The sequence below is a fragment of the Suncus etruscus genome, chromosome 1, assembly GCF_024139225.1.
Source record: "Suncus etruscus isolate mSunEtr1 chromosome 1, mSunEtr1.pri.cur, whole genome shotgun sequence".
Lineage (NCBI taxonomy): Eukaryota > Metazoa > Chordata > Mammalia > Eulipotyphla > Soricidae > Suncus > Suncus etruscus.
Genome location: NC_064848.1, coordinates 142,910,942 through 142,932,476, shown reverse-complemented (window position 1 = coordinate 142,932,476; position 21,535 = coordinate 142,910,942). Strand labels below are relative to the sequence as shown.

Genomic DNA, 21,535 nt, shown 5'->3' with positions numbered 1-21,535 from the left:
CAACAACTACAACAAAAACTGAAGAAATATCACTTCTACAGACATTTATTATATTAAAAGAGTGATATAGTTAAGAGTATAAAGATTGTTTGGAGTGTAAAGAACTTTAGTGATGACTAGTAACTTCATTGTACAGATGGAATAATGGACTTTCACAGAGGTTAAATGAGTTTGGTGAAACTTTTTTTAAAAGCATCACATCATTACCAAAACAAAAGGAAAGTGATAACTGAGGTTTTCATAGCTAGGTAATGCCACCCTCCACCTGTAAGTACTTAAAGAAAACATTAAGATTGTAACCATAGGCAATTTATTTTATTAATGAGTAATACTAATAAAATGATAATTTAGTAAGTACTTTCAATAACATTATTTTGTGATAAAATGACACTTATAAATGGAAATAGAAAAATGTCTAACAAAAACCAGAAATGCTCATGAGGACGTAAACAAGAAAGCATGGAACTAAGAAGGAACACTATGTTGGAACACAATGTAACTTTGTTTTCTTCTTATTTTCTGTAATTTAAATATAATTTTATTTTAGTAACTATACTTGATAATGCTGTTCATGGTAGCATTTTGTGAATGAAACATAGCGCCAAAACCTCCTCCACTAGAGTTTCCATTTCCTTAAAGCAATGTCCCAGTGTCTCATCTGCTTGTCTCCCCCACACATAAAGAATGCTCCTACTGAAGTCCAGTTTTCAGAAAGTGTCATTTTTTTTTTTGATTTTTGGGCCACACCCGGTAATGCTCAGGGGTTACTCCTGGCTATGTGCTCAGAAGTTGCTCCTGGCTTGGGGGACCATATGGGACACTGGGGGATCGAACCGTGGTCCATCCAAGGCTAGCGCAGGCAAAGCAGGCACCTTACCTTTAGCGCCACCGCCCAGCCCCAGAAAGTGTCATTTTTTAATTTATTCATTTAAACTCTTCCTTCACAATAATTAGTGCATTTGCTATGCACAAAGGGACCTTGGGTTCTATCCTTACATCACTTGGAGTGACCCAAAACAACAAAAATTACCAAGTTACAATCAACTCTATATAATTTTATTAACATTAATATAAATTTAAGGTAAATTTAACGTTATATTTAAGGTAAAATTTAAAGTGCAATTAGGTCAGACACTAAAGTGCTACATAAGCATTTGTAGCACTTTGTATAATCAATTAGTTCTGTACATTGACGTGGCTAAACATTTTATCACAGTGGAAAATTAAGCAGATTGTAGTAGTAGTATTTTCATTTTAATCTCTCTTCCTCCAATCATTTCTTAAATAAAGATTTCCCAAGGTGCTATCCAGCTCTCACTTAACCGACACCCTAGTCTATTTCAAATATTATCATGGCTTCAACTCTGTTCTGAATAACCTTCTGAATCAACTCCTCCATATATTCTTACAGATACAGAGATTTTTCTGCTACATTTATGGGCACCTGCAAAATACTCCCAATTTATGAATGTACTTTCACTGGATATTTCAGGAAGAACAAATTTCACAAGTTCAAATATAAGCTTAACAACTCTCCCAAAATTGTTCTAATTCTCCTGATTCCTACTTTGGTTAAAGATACTGATATAAACCCAAATGCTCAAGGCAGAGTTCAACCTTTCCTCTAAGAATAGGTCATCCAGATCTTCTCTGTTTCCTTCAGCTTCAATTGTTTCCCCCATAATTTCCCATTCTTCTGATAAGACCCATTCAATGAACACTCTTATATGTTTATCCAATTATTAAACTGTTTTCATTGTCATTCATTTATCTTGGCTGATAATATCTTTTCTAAATTGCTATGGGCATCAGAGATCTAAGAGTTAGCTGAAATAGTATACATAAAGAACAAAAGGAAGAACATTGGAAGAAATCTGTTTTCATTATTTCTTTCTCTTTTTGGTTGTGTGGTCTCAGTGATGCTCAGGGTTTCTGACTGCTCCTTAATCACTATGGTGGTCTCAGGGAACCAAATGCAGTGCTGAGGACTTAACTGGGGTCAATTACATGTAAGGCAAGCTCCATGCTTTTTGTACTTCTCCAGCACTGAAAGAACTTTTTTTTTTTTTGGGGTCATACCAGGCCATGCTCAGGGGTTACTCCTGGCTGTCTGCTCAGAAATAGCTCCTGGCAGGCAGGGGAGACCATATGGGACACTGGGATTCGAACCAAACACCTTTGGTCCTGGATCGGCTGCTTGCAAGGCAAATGCCTCTGTGCTATCTCTCCGGGCCCGAAAGAACTCTTTTAATTTCCTTTTCCCTTTCTTCAAAGTTCATATTTAATCAAATCATTCTTCTGACTCATACTTAAATGATACTCAACCCATGAACACAAAAGTAAACAGCTCTGAATGTTCTTCAAGTTCCAGTCTCATCAAGCTTCCCCCACCTCATCATCTTTTTTATTTTATTTTTTTTACTTTTTTTGGGTTCTTTTTATTTGTTTGGGGCCACAACTGGTGACGCTCAGTGGTTACTCCTGGCTATGTGCTCAGAAGTTGCTCCTAGCTTGGGGGAACCATATGGGACGCCAGGGGATTGAACCTCCTTACTGCTTGCGCCCCCCCCCTTCTGGCCCTTTTTTAATTTTTATTTTAATTTCTAAAAATATCTCTATATAAGCAGCACCTCATCATCTTGATTCCACGCATCCACCCAGCTCTCCAGGTTCAGGAGTCACTTGTACTTCTGCACATGTGCAAATTTACCTAACTTTATGTGAGAAACATGGCAAGTTCTAGAAGTACATTTTCCCTTTAAGAAGTGACAGGAGGGGCGGGTACAGCAAAAGTATAGCAGGTAGGGTATTTACTTTGTACCCGTCCAACCAAGGTTCCATCCCCAGCATTCCCTAAGCCTACCAGGAGTGATTCCTGAATGCGGGAGTAATCCCTGAGCACTGTAGCTAGTCACCTAAGCACACACCCAGTTTTAACTCCCAGAGCACACACCCTGCTTTCCCTAATCCTTTACCATATCTTCTCTAAACAAATAAGCACACACTCTTTTGTAATCACCTCTCACATTCTACTGAATTGGCTGATACAGAGCATACATTCACTCTCCATCTTATTCTCCCCTAATATAAATATCCCTTTCCTACCTACAAAAAATTGAGTTTCTTTCCTGAAGTGGCTAATGGGTGTTTCTTTACGAGTGCTCTATTTGCCTGAGATCTGACCTCACTGGTGGCTTCTACATCCAATGACTGTGACCTCAAAATCGGCTGACCATACCAGTGACTTCTATATCTTGGTGTGTCTCCCAACACCCCCCCCCAAAAAAAAACCCAAAACAACAACAACAACAAAAGAAGTGACAGAAATACTTATGGTTCCGCCACAACCTTCTTATTAAAATTGCAGCAACATCAAAGAGGGGTATTGAGAAGGGAGTCAATATAGAGGGCATCAGTGGTACAAAGTAAGAGACCCCAGGGAGTATAATGCAGATCAGATCTTGAGAAAGAACAGACTTTTCAGTTACTTGGTAATAAATAAAAGTTTCCTAGAGGTAAAAATTGAATTTGAAAAAATTACAGAATAAAAATAAAACATTTGAAAGAGATCAGTTTGTTGTTTCTTGAAAGAGAAGGTCAACGGAGTGGAGGAAAGCATGCTGTAAATTTGCAAGTCTGGGTACTGCATAGGGGTGGAACAAAATGAAGCAGAGAAAAAGAAGCCAGGCTTGAGCACACAGGGCAGCTTAGTAAAATCTGTGGTCAGATGCAGTCAATTATGTGGGGAAAGGGCTTAATAACTGAGCTTCAGGGCACTGGGAAACAGAGACTCTGATGAATAATTTGACAAGTATGCTAAGGGCAGTCAAGAGTAGTCTATTTTTCCCCCAATCTCCATGAAAATACTCTTTAGGGTAACATTTACATGCTGCATAAAAAAATTTATAAACATCTCTCTCCCCATTCCCCTAACAACAACAAACAAGTCAAATGACTCTAAAGGTGATGGTTTCTGCTCTTGAAAACTAGAGTATATCCTGGAAGTTCTCTTGTGGACTCCAGATTTCCAGTGTGAGAGTGTTAGCAGGTGGAGCCTCTGGGGAGAGATCCAGTTTGAAAGGGGTGGCGGGGGTGGGGGGGGAAGAGCCTCATCAATGGGATCCTGTCCTGGACTCAAATAAACCCTCCTGTGAGAGAACAGTCAGACAGTCACCTGTGAACCAAAATGGGGGCTTGGACAATCCTGTCTCCAGAATGGAGAGAAATAAACCACTGGTGTTTGAGCCTATAGTCTATGATATTTGGCTCTAGTAGACAGAATAAATTAAGTAAGCTTCTCATTGTTTTTCCCTGGAAATGCTCCTGAGGTAATCTATTTACTACTACTACTACTACTACTACTACTACTACTACTACTACTACTACTACAATATGATTACTACTACTATGACGATGACTACTACTACTAAATATTAGTCCCATAAGTCTATGTAGTTAGTAGGCGAACATGCTTTAATGCACAACTGAGCTCAGTTCAATACTTGGCATTGTATATGTCCTCAACCTGAGAACTGCCAGGAGTTACCCCGAGTATAGAGCTAGGAATAGCCATTGAGCACCATTGGGTGTGACCCAAAACAATCCAGAAAAATAAAAAAATATATGGGCTTTCACAGAGGTGCTGGGAGTTGCTGGAGGCCACTTGTGCTAATACTAGTTGGGCCTCACAGTTTGGTGACCATAGTAGGGCCCAGTAGTGCTGGGGGTCTCCAGTGCCAATACCCAGTGGATGCTTTGCTTTGAAACAGAGTTCACACTTGAAACTACTCATTTGTGCTCTATGTTCCCACTAGTCTGTGGGTATTATGGGAGACTCAGAGACTGTTGGGCACAGACAGGAATCCCTATTGACATCTTCAGTGAAATACAATGTTCAGTACAGATCAGTGCTTGGAACCCACTCTGAATGAGTGTGACCATCTGAGTAAAAGCACAAATCCAGAAATGATCAAATAAAAGACCATCCCCAAAAGATGGACCTTTTCATCCTATTCTGAGACTGTCTGAAGCACTAAAGAGTGGGTTGAGTGGATCAAACCTAGAGGGAGGACAACATATTCCAGCTTAGAAGAGAAACGTTCTGAGGATAAACAAATTCCAGCTTAGAAGAGAAACGTTTTGACTCCACCATTAAGTTCCTTCCACTTAATCACACTTCTGTTCTTAGGGAGAAAGAAGTGATGGAGAGAGTTACAAGACACCAAATTCGGGTGTTAGGAAAAAGCCAGCTAGTAGGAAGGGGAGATTTTAGGTATTGGTCTTGTGAGAAAGTTAAGGGAAATGGTAACTATTCAGAAGTAATGAAATTATGAAACAGGAAAATTTCAAGGGCACTTGAAGCAAGTCAAAAGGAAAAATTCTATAAATATTGTACCTTTATGTTGAAGATACCCTGTAAAAACCTATACTTTCCAAAGAAAGGCCATAAAGACAGAACAGGTGTTAGGGTGCTTGCCTTTCATAAGTCTGATCCAAATTCAATCCCTGGCACCACATCGGGTTCTTTGACCCCCAGTAATAGAGATTTTTCAGAACAGAGCCAGGTGTATGACCTAAGCACTGTAAGTATGATCCAAACACCCCAATCCCCCCAAAGCCAGAACAAAACAACTAAACAAGAACTGTGGTTTTTATAAAAATAAAAAGCAAAGAACACTCCAACCAAGATACAGTTATAGATGAAGTTATACACTTGCTCACTTACATCATCCACCTAACTTTTGATTTCCTGATTGAATTCAGTCCATGAAAACCAATTATATTCGAATGAAATGGAAACCAAGCAGTTTCTTAGAAGATGGAACGCACTCTTACATGCTGACAAATCAAATTTGAGTAGAGTCAAAGCAGAAAGGATTTTTCAAGCTATTTTGGGCAATGTGTTTTTTTCAGGTCCTTCCCTTGCTAACCCTTCCACCCTAGATATTTGACTAATTGGAACTCAAGATTTCTAGCAGAAGTCTTGAGCTGTAATTTGGTACATCTGCTTCGAAATGTGACTGGAATCTCAAATACTTTTATTGTAACATTTGGGTATGGGGAAAACTTGTGCAATTGCAAATAACTGCCAGAGAAGTGGCAATAAAGATAACTTTATTGGAACTGGGAAAATTGAGACCCAACCTACTGCAAACAATTAATGGTGCCTTTGTGAGAGAGATGTGAACTGGCCTAACGCATACTTTGTCTTTGACAAAACAGAAAACTTACAATTCAGGAAGCCAATTCTGGGAAAACGTTCCCTCTGTGGGATGTTTCTTCTTAATGCTACTAAACAAATGTAGGTATGTCACACAGTCAACTGACCTGTAAGTGGTGCCACTTTCATATTTCAGGAATTTACGTGCCCCAAATGTGAGTTTTCTGAAGTTTTCTCTTGGAAAGTAGTTCAGAACAAGTCCATAATCTATTCATGCATCAGCTAAACCATCTCTCTTGTCCAGAATTACCTTAACTATGTTTGTGTGTGCTCTTACAGTACCAAAATTCATGGCTTCTAGCAGTGCCAGTTCATGGTAGGAAGTTTGGCACAAAGAAGAGGGAGTGCAGTCAGGGCAGAGAAGATACCACTGTGATAATGATACTTGGAAATGATCAATTGGGACAATAATTGGGTGCTGAAAGGAGGTATAGTGATATGCATAATACTCCTTCAGTAACAATATTGAAAACTTCATATAAAAGAAAAAAATGAAGAGATAGAGGAAGGGAGGCTGGAGGGAAGGAGATGGGAAGGGAGAGAGAGAAAGTGAGAGAAGATAAATTTTTACCTTAGAGGTATGCAGTGGGGAGGGAGGGGAGGATGGTGAGAGGGACACTGGCTACACTGGTGTTGAAAAATATGCACTGGTAAAGGGATGATTGTTGGACATTGTATGAATAAAACTCAAGCATGAATGACTTTGTAGCTGCATCTCATGATGCTTAAATTAAAAAAACATTATAAAAGAGCTTTGGCTTCATATATGATATATATATATATATATATATATATATATATATATATATGTTCACATATAACATTTTCATTCCAAATGAAATCAGTAGGTCTGAAATCTCCACTTAGAAAAAAGTATTAAGACAAAATATAGGGTAGAAGCATGGATCTTGGGCACTTTCTTGTTGGTGAAGTAACCAAGACCATAAAAGTCAACACCACTGTGAACCTTAACTATAATATATTAAAATATTTTTTTAATAATGGAATAAGACCTGAGAAGGTAGATTTAGTTATCATAACTGGAGAAACAGTTTCAGGCCAATGATTCTTTTACTGAGGCCTAAAAATACTTGTAATATAAATTCATTTTAATCATCCATAAGAACAATGGATCATCATTAGAGGAACAGAGAATCCAGAATCAGAGGGTAAAAGGAGATAAAGATAAAAGATAAAAGGAGATAAAAGGAGATATGGTCAAAGACATACATAAGATTACCTACATAAGATGAGCTACAAAAGATGAACCCCTCAATGATTCTAATATATACTCCCCTTTCTCCAATGGCTAATGACTAGGAAATCATAACATTATTCTATGTAGTTGTCTTTCATTTCAGATAAAGTTTAGGAAATCTCATCTGGTTTGTAGTCATAAAACTAAAATACACTGCCAAAGGAAAAGAATACAACCTTTGGGAAAGCCACTGAAGAAGGGAAAAAAATAATTTAAACAGTGGCCAGGAGTCTAGGATTCTCTGTCACTTACTTACAAGGGACTATGAAAGGGACTATGAAATAAGCAGTAATTTAGCAAATGGATTAGCAGTAATTTAGTGTGGGAAATCAAGGGACCATTGATGCAAAGTAAAAGTACTCATTTACACTGATCACTGTCATGGCTTGGACTGTAGATCTTTAGATACAATAGTATCTCTTTGAAATTTGACCAAATCAGTTATTTATAGCGTGACTGGGAGAGAATAAGTTCTCAGTCTAATTTTGGAAAACAGCTCAGGTCATTTTCATTATTAAGTATAATCTTCTAATATGTAAGGGTTCAGAGAGAGACTTCATTACATTTTCACCCACGTACATTTCAGTATAGGTAAATTTCAAAACCCATTCAGGGATTATAATATTTGACCTTCAGGGCAAACCCATTTCTTTAAATATTTCGGGTGCAAGGTAAATCAATGATGATGCTATTAATCCTAATGGGATTCTTATTACATGTTTAAATAGGCCAAAACATGGGCTGGAACAATAGTACTGTGGATAGGGTGCTTGCCTTGCATGTTGCTGATCTAGGTTTGCTTCCAAGCATTACATCTTATCCCCAAACCCTAATAGGGATGATCTCTGAGCTCTCAAAACAAACAAAAAAAATACCAAATGTATAAATAGCACTAACACCAGCAACTACCATTATTTCCATAAGACAGTACAATGCTCAAAACTGATTTCTTCTATGAAGTTTACTCTGAGCTGTTTTAATTCCACAAACACTGCTGGATATGGCCCAGTCCCGTGAATATCACAAGTTATAACCCACACAACAACTTCAGAAATTATAATAAAACATCACTTTAAAGTAAAGCACTTGTGGGGCTGGATATTTGCTTTGCATGTGTCCAACTCAGGCTCAATTCCCAACATTCTATAATTCCCAGGTATAAGCCTCAAAACAAAAGGAGCAAAAAAGAAAATAAATTGGGTTGGGTAATTTTACTACAATACATTTTTTCTTTTTTTCGTCATATATTTTCTTTTTTGTTCCTTCATTATATTTTTCTTTTTTGATTTTTTTTGGCCTTTTTTGTACCACAATACATTTCAATATAATACAAAACTAATAGATGTTATATGTGTCAAAAATGGTATTTCAAAAAGCTGACTCACATAAAAGTGATTTGGACTTGACGTAAAGATTGAAAGAATTTAAAGATTCAACGAACAGCAGTTTTCAGACCTTCAAAACAACACACAGTACTGGAAGATTCACTACTTGCATTCAATCGATCTCCCTTCCAACCAAGACTTGGAAGATATATAGATGCTTTCATTTAAGTGCTACCTGAAATTACTTATGTACCTTTTGTCTAGACAAGCCTGAGTCCCGACACTCTCAGTGTGATTATGCTGGACCCCATGACCTTCTTTGGAACCCCTGACTTGCAGGGCATTTTTTTTTCTGTCTCTTTTCTATTTCTCCAGTGATCTATAGGGAGATCTCCTTTAGAAAAGAGAAAATTCTGCCATGACTTAGAAGTGCTATGATACAATTTATGGCTCTGATTCAGACAGGTGGATGAGGAAACACAAGAGATTTGGGCTGAGTTCTGGTAGCTCTGAAATAGTTTTAGCAGTGCAAAAGATCATTACAGATCAGAACGCATTCTTCTAACCAGCTGTGTCTGAACTTCCCTTTTCCAAAAAGAACACTGAATGGGTTATCATAAGACCTTGTGAATCTCAATGGTGAGTCCCATGGCCAAATTTTCTTGGACTGCAGCACAGAGCAAAGATCTTACCATCACTGACACATCAGTGTCCAGATGGGTAGAGACATGCCCTTGCTCAATGAGTCAAAACAAACCAGAGATAACTTTGTCTCTAGAAAAATAAGTGGGGTCTAAACCATGCACAGGAACAGTGACTTAACTAGCCAAACCACATTAAAAAAAATCTGAAAAGCTTTATGAAAATAGATCAAAGGGTTAGGACACGGTTTGCATGTAAGGGCCCTGGGTTAAATCCTGGCCACAACATGTCCTCTGAGGACCACTTAGTACAACCCCAAATCACCAAGCCAAGAATCATCCCTGATATCTACAGGTACTTCATCCACTAACCCCCCAAAAGAAACTATTTCTTCATCTCCATTAAGAGTTGATGTAAGTTAAATAGGAAAAAAAATAGAGACCCTCTAGCTTGGAACTCAAAATTATCCTAACAGAGTAAAACTTCACTAAGTTTCTATTAAGATAGTAAAAATAAATTTTCCTAAATTTCTTTATTTTGTTTTTGTTTTTGGGCCACACTGGTGATACTCAGGGGTTACTCCTGGAGATGCGCTCAAAAATCATTCCTGGCAGGTTTGGGGGACCATATGGGATGCCGAGGATGGAACCAAGGTCTGTCCTGGGTCAGCTGTGTGCAAAGCAAACACCCTAACGCTGTGCTATTACTCTGGCCCTGAATCTTCCTAAATTTCTTTAAAAATATTTCTGGCTCTACAAGCTAAGTTCACCACACTTGAACAGGTATCATGCCCACTATATCTCTCTGTGCACTTTTTCTCTACTCTGGAGAAACTGATGCTCTCTCTTTTTTTTTTTTTAACATGTATGTTCTTTCTTTTTCTCCTCTCCCATCTTTCTAAGTAAGTTCATTCAATAAAAACTAACCTACCTAAGACACTTCTTCTGTAAGGCTTTGGCCATAGGAGGTGCTTAATAAATACCTGTGTGTTACGGTCTCTGTTGCTTCTCCCACCTAGATTATCTATGTATATTTAAAGAGATGTAATTCTCTCATACAATTTTTTTGGGTTTTACAAAATATGTACCTGGCAGATGCTTAACAGCTACATATCAGCAGTAAATGAAATACGCTAGTACATAATTTGGCTGTAACGTTTATAAAGTGCTTGGAGCTGACAGAAACACAGCCAATGAAGATTGTAAATGGACATAAAACATGAAATATTTCTCACTAATCCATCTTTTCTCCTTCTATTCTTTTTTTTTTTTTTTTTTTGAATTAGGGATTGCTCGGCTACTTTCCTTCCTTCCATGAGGGGGCCTATGGTACATCCACCACACTTATCCAGCCCAGAGTGAGGCGGCTCCAATTTGTTTAGGTCTGTCAGCATCTGGCACAAACATGACAAAGCTACTCAAAACCCCAGATAAATAAGGTCATGAATGTAAGGAGGAGAGCTGGCCATTAAAGCCTGATAAATGGATGACAATCCCTGTCAATGAGTGGCAGAACAATGGTCATGGTGTAGCCACAAGGAACTCTCAGTTATTTCCTGCTTTTACAGAGCATGGTATTTAATTTCTCTCTAGCTCTGGGAGGAATCTATGTACTGTCCCTTTCCCCCAAAACTGCTGCTTGCCATGTCCCTGTGCTTTTGAGGGGGCCTCTGCCAGGGCTGCCAAAACTGACGATGCCATGAAACAGGTACCGACAAAGGCACAGCTGCTAATAGGCACATTGAAATCAATGCCTATTCTTCCCCCTGCCATCAAGCAGGGCCCCCTTTACTGTTCAAAGACAAATATGGCTTAATTTTATTTCCTAGCCGGCTTTGTGTGATTTTGACATGTTCTCAGTCAAAAGCGGCCCAAGTCCTTCAATCAGGACCTATTTTGTCTGAAGATGGGAAAACAAGAGGAAGCTAACGTAATTATTGAAAACTCATAAGCAGCAGCTTTAGCCTAATTACCTTGACTTTCCTTTTTAATTTTTCTATCGATTGTCTCTTGTTAATAGACAAGAACTGACTAAACTGGTGGAGTCTGGTATGACTATGATAAGAGCAGATGCCTCTGGGAAGCGCAATATAATTAGGATACCCAATAGGCTGCTCTTGCTGGCAGAAGCACAGGCCAGTGGTGGGGCTGGAAACCCTCTTTAAGAAGCACCAGGCAGCATTCAAGACAGGAATAAATCTTTATTGTCTGTTGTGTCTATGACTTTATTGTTTATTGTGCCTTTGCCACCAGGGGGCAGTTGGGAAAAATAAAAACAAACCCCTTTTTTCTTTGTTTCTCTATGGAGGAAAAAACATTGTCTCCCCTATTTTCAGTACATTAGGCGTCCTGGGTCTACAAGTCCATGAGAGCAGGGACCCCAAAAGGAAGTATATGACCTCTTGAGCTGTAAGCGCCCCTTTTAAATGCTTCTGTGTTTAAAGTTTCAAGAAGAAAATGACTTTTGGAATGTGTTTCTCTTAATTTTTTGTTTTATTTTATTTAGGGGCCACACCTACATGGTGATCAGGAGTCACTCCTGACTGCACAAGGATCCCATCTGGCAGGGTTTAGGGGACCAATTATGGTGCTAGGGATCAAACCTGGGTAAGCCACATTAAGACAAGTATCTTACTCAGTGTGCTATATCACTTGGGCCCCAGCTTGAATTTTAATTTGTTACCAACAAATGCTTCGAATAACTCTGAATTCCTTTGTCAGTAAGACATGTGAAGATTTCTAATGGCATAAAATGAGTTTAAATATAAACCTCATATTTAAAGAACTTAAATTATTTAAAAAAACAATTATTTCTGAAGCATTTTATTTAAACTTTTCAATTTCTGCTATATTGAAGTTTTTTATATAAAGGCATCATTATTAATAAGCTGGAAGATGAGAGAGCTGATACCAAAGTTGACTCTTTAGAAGCAAACCCAATATTAATAAAATTGCATGGAAATTCGTTTTCAAGGATCCAGGATAACCCTGCTAAGTGAGACTGCTGTGGCATATTCTATTTTAGTTTCTTCTGTAAAGTCAGTTTAAGAGACACCCAAGCAGGAGCAGTTAGAAAGGGTGAAAGTAAGTAGCGACATATAAAGGAGAGAATTCTCCAATATGTCAAGATCACAAATCACAGCACATATTCAAGCAGGCAAAACACATGCTCAAGGACTATCAAAGCTGTAAAAATATCATCCATTTGTATGAAATCATGAAACACGAAAGAAAGTATTAGAAGACATACAAAGAAAGTGGATAAAAGAATTCACAGACCAGAGGAGAGTGCTGTCTTCAGATGCTCTGAGAAGTAATTGAAATTTAGTTCCTAATGCCTTAGCAAGTACAGAAGCACATCAACCATAAAGTGACAATACTAAAGACTTGAAGAAGAGTTAGGAAAAGACCAAATGAACTTCTATTGAAGGGCCTTCTCAGTCCTTGAGGACATCCTTGAAATAACCTTGCATATAAATATGTCATCATTTCAATCAAGCAAACAGCAAACAATTCACTGGAAGGTACTAAAAGAGAAAACAAAAAGAACATCTATACAAGAGGCACAGCATCAGGAAATCTCACTCACAGATACTTATCCAACAATTTAGGCATCAAACATATTTTCCTAAAGTATTGGCTAAGGTAGGTTTAGAGAGAAAAACAGAAAACACATTTTAAAATTTTTGTTTCTTCTTTTCCTTCCCTGAATCAACATGAGATACAAAGTTGAAAAGTTCTGATGGTTAAGTTTCATAGACTATTCCAAGATATATCCCTTCACCATTGTTTTTCAATGAACTAATTTCAAGAAAACAGGCAGGATGAATAACTTTCAACAACATTTCATCATTTCAGGAAATGGTTCTGAGTTGCCTAGTATGTTCCAGATGGTGGACAACAAAGGCATATATCACCTAACTGATCTACAAAGTTCATTGCGCTTCAGAGAAAAATACTCAGTCATGATACCAGGTAACAGAAATGGTAATTATGATAGGAACATGTTGGTCAGTTAGTCAAAGAAAGAGAGAGAATTTTTCTTTTTTTTTCTTTATAATATGAAATGCTTCATGAATTTGCGTGTCATCCTTGCGCAGGGGCCAGGCTAATCTTCTCTGCATCATTCCAATTTTAGTATATGTGCTGCGAAAGCGAGCATGAGATTTTTTTCTTTATTCATAGGCTAGCACTAGTATTGTTTCATTTATTAAATTATTATTAAATGCATTTATTTTAGGGTTCCCGACACCCTGGCTAAAATCCTAGATTAAATCATAACACAAAGACTGGAGAGATAACATAATGGGAAGAGCATTTGCTTTGCAAGAAGCTTACCTGGCTTTAATCTCTAGCATGTTATATGATCCCTGAGCACCTGCAGGAGTGAGTCCTCAGTACAGACAGCAAGGAGCAACTGAGCACCACTGGGTGTGACCCCAAAACTAAGATAAACATAACACAATACAATACAGTACTATCCCATCCATGATACCTCATATTCTCTCTCTCTCTCTCTTTTTTTTTTTTTTTTGGTTTTTGGGTCACACCTGGCAGTGCTCAGGGGTTACTCCTGGCTACACGTTCAGAAATCGCTCCTGGCAGGCACGGGCGACCATATGGGCTGCCAGGATTTAAACCAATGACCTTTTGCATGAAAGGCAAACACCTTACCTCCATGCTATCTCTCCGGCCCCTCATATTCTCTTTTTTAATGTAAATTATGTTTCTTTCATACAAAGAATATTTTAAATTATTTGTGTGTGATCTCATTTTTTTCACAGTTATAAAGTTGTTCATAATTGAGTTTCAGACATACACTGTCCAATACCCCACACCAGTGCATAATCAGACAACTTTGAGAAACTTTAAACAACAAAACAAGAGAACCTGGAAGTAATGGATAAATTCTTTGACTCTTATAACTTCTCAAGGTTGAATCAAAATAATCTAGAAAATGTGAACAAACCCATCACTTTTGAGAAAATTAAATGGTGATAAAAAGTATTCTCCAAAACAAAAGGCTATGCCCAGATGGATTCACTAACAAATGGTTCCAAACCTTTCAAGAGGACCTTCTACCAATCCTTTTCAGGCTCTTCCAGGAAATTAAAGTAACAGAAATACTCCCAAATAGTTTTTCCTGTAGCTAACATAACTCTAATACCAAAAGCAGAGAGAGAGAGAGAGAGAGAGAGAGAGAGAGAGAGAGATGCAAAAATACAACAACAACAACAACAACAAATCCCCAACAACCCAAAAACAAATGAACAAAAAACAAAGAACTATAGACCAATATCTCTGATGGACACAGATGCAAAGATCCTCAACAAGATCCTATCAAATAGGATCCATTGCCTTATCAAGAAGGTGATACACTATGACTAAGTAGGTTTCATTCCAGAGATGCAAGAATAGTTTAACATACACAAGTCAATCAATAATAATATATCAGCAAAAGAAAAAATAAAAACCATATAATCATATTAATATATACAGAGAAAGCATTTGATAAAAGTCCAACAACCAATTTTTGATAAAAACTCTAAACAAGATGGGAATGGAAGGAACTTTTCTCAATATAATCAAGGTCATCTACAACAAGCCCATGGCAAATATTATACTCAGTGGAGATAAAATGAGTCTTTCCTCTAAAATCTGGAACAGTCAAGACTGCCCCCTCTTGCCACTTCTATTCAACATAGCACTGGAAGTAATTGCCATAGTAATTAGGCAAGAAAAAGATATCAAGGGCATCTAGGTAGGAAAGAAAGAAATCAAGTTCTCACTGCTTGCACACGGCATGATACTATACTTAGAAAACCCTAAAGACTCAACCAAAAAGCTTCTGGAAACAAGAGATTCATATAGAAAAGTGGCAGGCTACAAAATTAACATGCAAAAATCAATGACCTTCTTATACACAAATAATGCTAGAGTAGAAATGAACATTAAAAATAATTATATTCACAATAGTGACATAGAATCTCAATACACTGGAGTCAACTTAAGAAAGTGAAGGATATATACAAAGAAACTATAAAACATCCCTAGGAGTGGTGTACCACTCCTAGACCATTCCTAGTGATATATCTAGGAATACAAAAATACAATACAAAAATCCCTTCCTCATACCTATATTCATTACAGCACTGTTTCCAGACTCTGGAAACAGCCTAGATGCCCCTCAATAGATGAATGGCTAAAGAAACTATGGTACATATATACAATGGAATATTATGCAGATGTCAGAAGAGATAGTCATGAAATTTTCCTATACATGGATGTATATGGAATCTATTATGCTGAGTGAAATAAGTAAGAGGGAGAGAGATAAATACAGAATGGTCTCACTCATCTATGAGTTTTGAGAAAACTGAAAGACATTTGTGTAATGATTCTCAGAGACATGAAGTTCACCACAGAGATTGATGGATGTAGTCACAGAAATAATGACACTGAGAACCATCGTAACAAAATGTGACTGAATGAGGATAGTAGAAAGCCTGTCTAGACTATAGGCCGGTGTGGAGTGGGGAGGAGGGACACTTGGGATATTAAAAAAAAAAAAAAGAAAACTATAAAACACTGCTTTAAGAAATAAAAGAGTACACAGGGAAATGGAGACACATACTCTGTTCATGAAATGGGAGGATTAACATAATTAAAATGGCAATTACCCCAAAGAGTTAATGCAGTCTTTCTAAGGATATCCATGACATTCTTCAAAGAAACAGATCAAACACTTCTGAAATTCATTTGGAACTTGAATGTCCATGAATAGCTAAAGCAACTCATGAAAAAGAAGATGGGAGGAAGCACTTTCCACAATCTTAAAATGTATTACAAAGCAATAGTCATCAAAACAGCCTGGTGTAGACTAAAGAAAGACCCTTAGATCAATGGAATAGAGTTGAGTATTCAGCAATGTCCCTCAGACATACATTCAATTAATCTATGATATAAAAAAGGGTAAAAAATTACCAAATGGAGCAAGGAAAGCCTCTTCAATGAGTGGTGTTGGGACAACTTGTCAGCCATATGCCAAAAAGCTAACTCAGATCTCCATCTAACACAATGCACAAAAAGTGCTGAGTCTAGTTAGAGAAATAATTACACTAACAACTAGTATGACAATGATAGAGAGGAATAGTATGCCTGTCTGAAAGAAAGACAGAGGCGAAGGAGGAGGAAAATGGGAACATTGGTGGCAGAAAGTTGCATTGGAGAAGGGGGTATACATTTCATGACATTTTACAAACATGTCTGTAACCATGTTGCTTAAATATATTATTAAAATGTTTCTTTTTTATATTTTTGTATATAGAAAAGCCATGGATCTTTGTTTATTAATTTTGTAGCCTGCCATTTTTCTATACAAATCTATTGTTTTTAGAAACTGGTTTGTAGAAAGAATCTTTAGGAGTTTCTAAATACAGAATTATGTCATCCGCAAATAGTGAGTGCTCCTTCATTTTCTTGTATTTGAACAAATAGAGGATAGAGCCACGTGGTCCTGAGCCTAAGGACAAAGGCCTCCATCTACCATCCAAGTCCATCCTAAGGGCTTAATGCAACACTATATCACTAAAATACATTGCAAATGAGGTTCAATAATCCAAAAGAACTGGAGCAGAGGAAGCTGGTACCTTATGTTAGCTTAGGCTTCAATTGAGTAATGAAGTGCAATGCCAGTCATGGACAAGGTATTTCCAAAGACAAGAATAAGAGAGACATACTGTAGTTGAATTGAAGCAATGAGAACAATGGGCAGATAGCCTGTGCTTAAGAAAGTGGAGGGCACTTGAAGAGCCACACTTTGTTACCACACTGCATGAAATAATAGGGAGAATTGGATTTAGGTTCCCATTACCAGGATTGAACTTGAATCTCTCCTATATACAGGGCATGTGATAGTTTCAACTTCCAGGTATGTGGAAGTACCAGAAAACCTATCAAAAGTGAGAAAGCATTAGGCTGCACTGTAAAACATGGAAGACATTCATTATCTTAAGCAGAAAGGGCATTAGTATGGGAACTTCTGAGCTTAAAGCAAGAGACGAGAGGCTGAAACTAAATTTCCAGTGGTCATTCCAACATAGCACAAAAAGAATGGACCCCAGAGTAACAACACCCCTATTACTACTAGGGAAGAGGAAATGAGGGGGTTCACAAAGCTGTTTTTACCTCTAGATAGAAACTTGCCATAGATAGTCTTTTTCAGTGGGATGGTGATTTATGAGCCACACTTGGTGGTGCTCAGGACTTGCTACTTGCTCTGTGCTCAAAACTCAGGGACCACTACTGGCCGTGCTTAGGAGACTAGAGATAGTACTGTAATCAGCTGCATTCATCTTACCTATATACTATCTGTGTCTTCACCCAGGGAAACCTTTAACACTGGTACAAAACCACCAGGATCCCCAGATGCTCTTGATTCTAGAAAGGAGTCAAGCCTATGAACAGTCATGCACTCTATTTCTGCTTCCAAATATCATATGTGTGCACTGCTTAGGAAAGAAACAATCCATCCCCTAAATTAATATGCAAAAGGGACAAGAAAGTTTTTGGAATGTTTCTGATCACCAGATTCACAAGGACCACAAGGACAATGCCAGATGCATTCCAAACACATGACAATTCCCAAGGTTTGTGGTTCCATACTATCATTAAAAACCTGAAGTTTTCCCACTTTTCTACTGTCTTATCATCAGAGGCTGGTCCTTTCTTGACTGCAAAATGGCTGGGAGAGTTCTAGGTAATATACATTTGACCTGTTGACAGAAACAAATGAGGCTATTTCTCTGCATTGTCATTTAATCAGAAAAAATTGTTCCCTAAAGGTCTCAATAGACTTTCTCAGTGATATGCTGTGAAAAACCTGTTTAACTAGAGGCCACATTTGGATAAGGTCAAAACCCTGTGATAAATTTCTTATTACTTACTTAAAAAAAACATTTGTTTTTGCTATCTTTTATTAAATTCACAATACCTTCTATTAAATTCTTTACTGTAGGAATATTTTTAAATTTAATATACACATACCTATATATAATTCTGCTTTCTAATTGAACAGTATTGAAGGTCAACATTAATTTTTTGGAATCTCATTCCAAAGCATATTAACATAAAGATCTGTATTCTGAAATGAATAAAGTGTTTTTTTCCCTATAATTCAGAAATTGACAGATATGTGAATCTTTAAGAAATGGTTCACTAAAACCCAAAGAAAGATTAATAGAAATATTACTATATAGCTAAAAAAGATTTTGATTGGAAAATGTTCAAAACTACTTTCATCATTAAAAGAGAAACTCTAATTACTCCAAAATTTTGCTTTCAAAATTCCTTATTCTCCAGTTTTTCTAGGAAACCTTGGTTTTGCAATATTTATTTTTAACACATCATTATATAAATCGCTGCATAAAGGAATAACTGTTTTATCTATTGTGCAAAAATATACTTAATAACAAGAGTCTTCTAAATTATAATTATTACACCTGACATTTATATTTAAGTTTAACAATAAAATTTCACTGAAAGTAAAAGCCTATTTTATTTTATGATTTCTACTGTAACATTTCAGCATATTCAATTGGGAAAACTCTGAGATCACCTCATTATACTGATGAGGAAACGAAGTAAGAGAGATAATTGAGTTTTCCAGTACTATTTAACAGGAAAGTAGTAGAAAGTGGCATTTTCCCAACTTCTGACTTCATACTCTCAGCCAAATTAACTGTCATGCTACAATTCAATTTATATAAAAATTAGAAATAGGAGATAGAAAATTAGTACATGAAGTGGGAAGTTGCCTTGTATGTGGCCATCCTGGATTTGATCCCTGGCTCTGCATATGGTTCCCTCAAGTCTGCAAAGAGAAATTCCTGAGTCAGGAGTCAGTTCTAAGCACAGCCAGGTATGGCCCCAAAGCAAAACAACGAGTTTAGAAATAGGTGTAAGAATTTGGTTTAGTGGTGCCATGCCTTTGATCCTTCATTGTACACATACACAAAACATTCAGAAATATTGCTCTCATACTGAATCTGAAATGTCTTTTATTTATTTCAAACCTTTACACCTTGGTGAACAATCCCGAGAGGAATTATTTCTCACTCACCAGAATGTACTCTTCCTCTGGGCACTTCACGACAATGCAGAGTGAGATACAGACACAGTGCTACCCGTCTACATCTTTCAGGATACAGTTTAAGACCCTCCTGGGTTTCAACCACTATGCCTAGTGCTAGAGCAGATGTGCATTTCCCCTAACACACATGGCTATGACAAATTCTAACATAAAGTAGAAATTAACAATATAGCTACTAACAATGGGCCATTATAAAAATAAATAACAACAAAATTATTGGATTATAAGATCTCTTACTTGACAACTCCTTTTCAATTTCATTCTGTGCATAAAATTTTCAGTTGACCTGGAGTAATTAAGCTGGTGGGATAGTATTCTAGGGAAAAATGACAGAGACCTGATTTCTAGGAATCAATGGCATGGAGTATTTGAGTACCACTGAGTACAATTTTCTAGATGGCAGTTGCCATCCATTCTTGGCACTCTCTATACTACAATACATCCTACTTAGGGTGAAGGGAGGGCCTATGGTGGGAGCTTCCTGTGAAATCCCCTACATTTCAATCTTCAACTACTCGAGGTTTTGTTGTTGTTGTTTGTTTGTTTGGTGGGACTCCCTTGTGGTCTCAGAATTTTCATCAGCAATTCTCAACCAACCAGGTTTTTGGTTCAGTACAAGGGCCGGAAAATACAAAGCAGATAGGCATCCTGCATTGCTGGGTATACCCAAGCCACCCTACTGGTGTTGCATCCAAAGAAGCATAAGGGACCATGTGCTGCCAAGAATTCAACCTGTGTTGAGCATAGTCTAGGCAGGTGCCCTAACACTGTACTGTATCTTAAGTTCTCAATTGGTTTTTAAATTCAGGCAACATAAAGCTGAAAATAAACACACAGATCTATGATAACATGCAAACTCATATACTAAACTGATTAACAAAAGAAACCTAACATGAAGGCTAAAGGTTATTTTGAGATGAATCCTCAAAAATATTATCTGCAATGGTAGATGTATGATCTTACTGGTTTGGTTAGGTTGTTTGTTTTTCTGTTTTGCTTTGATTCTGGCAGTATTGAAATCACAAGCTCTTTGGTGCATGTGCTCGACAACTGAATCAGATATTATTGTCACTCAAACAAGTACCACACCAATAAAGACAGCAAATTGGGGGTTGAGTTCTTATTGGGGGAGGAGGGTTGGGCTACACCCTGCAGTGATCAGGTGATCATCCAGAATATCAGGTATAGAACCCAGTCAGACACATGCAAGGCAAGAACCTTGCATGCTGTACTGACCAGATCCTTAAAAACCCATTTGTCTTGGGGTATCCAGTAGTGCTCAGGACTTATTCTTGGATCTGTACTCAAGGATTACTCCTGGTGGCAATACATTTTTAAAATCTTGTTCACTGTGAAGAAACCCAGGTAGGCTGATGTCATTAAGTGGAATATAGTCCCTTTATAACTTCAACAAGTCTCTGTCTGAGTTGCCTGAAAAGGCTCAGGTCGTTGATCACACACACTATATTGAATAAATATAAATAAATATTATATCACCTTCTAGAGTGATCTGCACTTAGGTGTTTCAGGTTTAATTTCAGTTTACCTCTGAACCAGCTAGTTTCACTGTCTTCCATTTCTAGACTTTCCACAGATGAAGAAGAAAACTAGTTTGAGCCATCCCACTCAGTTCCTGGGAAACAATTCAAATGAATGAGAGAGATGGAGCCAGAGCTATAAGAAAGCAAGCAGAGCATATGTCTTACATGTGGATAACCGGGTTTGAACCCTGACATCCCATAAGGTCCTCCAAGCCTGCCAGGAATAATTTCTGAGAACAGAGCCGGGAGTAACCCATGAGTGCTTGCCAGGTGTGCCTCAAAATCAAACAAACAAACAAACAAAGTAACAATGGACCCTGGAGTTGGGCAGGGAATTTGCAGGCCTCCTGGTTTTCCAGGATCCCTCCTGTGATATCCCTAGAGATGTCAAAAACATTAG

At 37.6% G+C, this 21,535-nt stretch overlaps 1 protein-coding gene and 1 non-coding gene across 2 annotated transcripts in view; both read right to left on the bottom strand.

The window, feature by feature from the left end:
- Positions 1–21,535, bottom strand: part of EXOC4 (exocyst complex component 4) — an 871,527-nt gene that overhangs the window by 369,614 nt on the left and 480,378 nt on the right. The window lies entirely within an intron of this gene.
- On the bottom strand, positions 13,500–13,606 carry LOC126026999 (U6 spliceosomal RNA). Its single transcript, XR_007502180.1, has one exon. It is a non-coding gene; the product is annotated as a U6 spliceosomal RNA (small nuclear RNA).